The 2,296-nt window shown below is 48.0% G+C and overlaps 1 protein-coding gene across 1 annotated transcript in view; it reads left to right on the forward strand.

Annotated features, from left to right (window-relative positions):
* MYO1B (myosin IB) overlaps positions 1-2,296 on the forward strand; it is a gene marked incomplete at its 3' end in the record, with an annotated part of 139,872 nt that overhangs the window by 137,001 nt on the left and 575 nt on the right. The window lies entirely within an intron of this gene.

Genomic DNA, 2,296 nt, shown 5'->3' on the forward strand with positions numbered 1-2,296 from the left:
CCCCAACTCCCCTATCAGCCCTGCTCTGTGAGTGACAGGGGGGAGCTCCTCACCCCACTGATCGGCCCTGCTCTGTGTGTGACAGAGTACAAAGCCCCAAGCCCCTTGATGGGCCCTGCTCTGTGTGTGACAGTGGGGAGCTCCTCAACCCACTGATCGGCCCTGCTCTGTGTGTGACAGTGGGGAGCTCCTCAACCCACTGATCGGCTCTGCTCTGTGTGTGAAAGAGTACAAAGCCCCAACACCCTTGATGGGCCCTGGTCTGTGTGTGACAGAGTACAAAGCCGCAACCCCCTTGATGGGCCCTGCTCTGTGCGTGATAGGGGCAGCGCCCCAACCCCCTGATCGGCCCTGCTCTGTGCGTGCCGGCCCCTGCTCTCACGGACTCGTTTCTTTGTAATAGTGCAATTTGGTTTGGTTTGGTTCAGGGCTCGTCGTATGTTTGGGAATTGTCAAAGGCCAATGCCGTTAGAGCCCCTTGGCGAAATAAAAATGTCCAGCTGATCACTTTTTATGATTGGGATAGTTTTAACCCTGAGAGCGCGCCTTCTGTGCGCGACCCCGGGACAGGACGACAGCAGCGACGGTGTCCACGCCGCGTCCTCTGTGTCCTGTGGTTAGTCATCGTGTTAGATCTGTGTACCCTAAATCAACGTATTACTTATACGTCATTAATACATCCAAGTATAGGAAACAGTCTTGCAAGACAGCTCGCTCACTCACCAACTATTTATTGAATGCCTCCTCTGCGAGACTGCGCTCGAGGGCAGGAAACGTTAGTGGGGATTTTTGTCTGTCTGCTTTTAAGGCCATTGCCTCCCGGCTGGTTGGTGCTGGCTGTGCTGGGGCTGAGGGGGGTTTGTGGAGACCAGGGCAGTCGCTGTGGCTGATGGACAGCGTGACGCGGGAGCCCTGGTGTGATTCTCACAACATGTCCTTCGAGAAGGGCTGGTCCTGGGAAGGAGGAAAGTACAACGGAGTAACACGCCTCTCCCTGTGAAGAGAGAAAACTGACATCTGAACAGGACTTTTCATTGGTTCCGATCTCTTGTAATTGCTTAGGAAACAGAGTCGTTCTTATTTTAGGGAAAAAATGACAGAAGCCGCTCAGTAAGATTCTATTTTCCGTTTCTGGTAGACACGCTGTATGATCCTACTTATGCGGAGTGCTATTCCCCACAGATCTGAGCAAACACTCTAAATAGCTGATGACAGAGCGGACGGCTGGGGGCCTTTCAGATGGTGGCAAACACTCTATATGATGTGCAATAAACATCCAAGATCTTGTTTTTTGGAAAGTCTTATTTATAAAATGCATTTTGTATGAGAGAGGTGATTGGTCCAGGGGGCATATTTTAATCAAGGCTCAAAACTGTGTTCATTTGCAGGACTTCTTTTCTTTTTTCAAACTTACATCTAGGGTTCGTTCTGGAAGCTGCCTTTTAAACTTCGGAACCAAATTGTTTCTTATTTGGAGGATAATGTACATGCGATGGTATGTTAAATAATAAAACTGTTCTAATCTGGTGCCATTTCCTGGGTCACAGCTGTGTTTTTGTGTTTCGAGCTATTTTCCCATGTTGCGTGTCAATATGGTGTCTCACAGGAAGGCCTCGTCACCCACACATTCTGTGTTCTCTGTGTAACTGAATTTCACTTGTCCTATAAGCCAGAAACATCCAGTGGAAGTGTTTTCTGGGGGTTGGTTTTCTTTTCATTTTTGTGCTTAAAACGATTGCTTCCTTAAGACGGCCTCCGAAGCCTCCGTGAGCATTGGTGCCAACACAGCAAGCAATCACTCCCCTCCGGTCTTCTCCAGCGTCTACCCGGAGTGCCAGGTTGATGATTCCTCAAACAGGTGCGTAGAAACTTGGAGCCCGGAGGTGTTTTTTATTTTATTTTATAATTGTATTGAATTGATTGGGGTGGCATTGGTTAATAAAATTACCCAGGTTTCAGGGGCACAGTTCCACGATACATCAGCTGTACACTGTATTGTGTGTTCACACCCAAAGCCAAGTCTCCTTCCATCACCATGTATCCCCACTTCACCTCCTCCACTTCCCCACCCCCCTTCCCTTTGGTCATCACCACATGCTGTCTGTGTCTATGAGGTTTATTTGGGGTTTTTTTGCTTTATTTCTTCACCGTCTTCCCCCAGCCCTCCAACACCTGCCCCTCTGATAGCTGTCAGTCTGTCTCTATGAGTCTGCTTCCATTTTGTTTGTTATTTTCTTTTGTGCATTAGACTCCATATTTTTTTTAAAAATGATTTTTAAAAATATTTAATACATCA

Source organism: Myotis davidii, unplaced genomic scaffold (assembly GCF_000327345.1).
Source record: "Myotis davidii unplaced genomic scaffold, ASM32734v1 scaffold221, whole genome shotgun sequence".
Classification (NCBI taxonomy): domain Eukaryota; kingdom Metazoa; phylum Chordata; class Mammalia; order Chiroptera; family Vespertilionidae; genus Myotis; species Myotis davidii.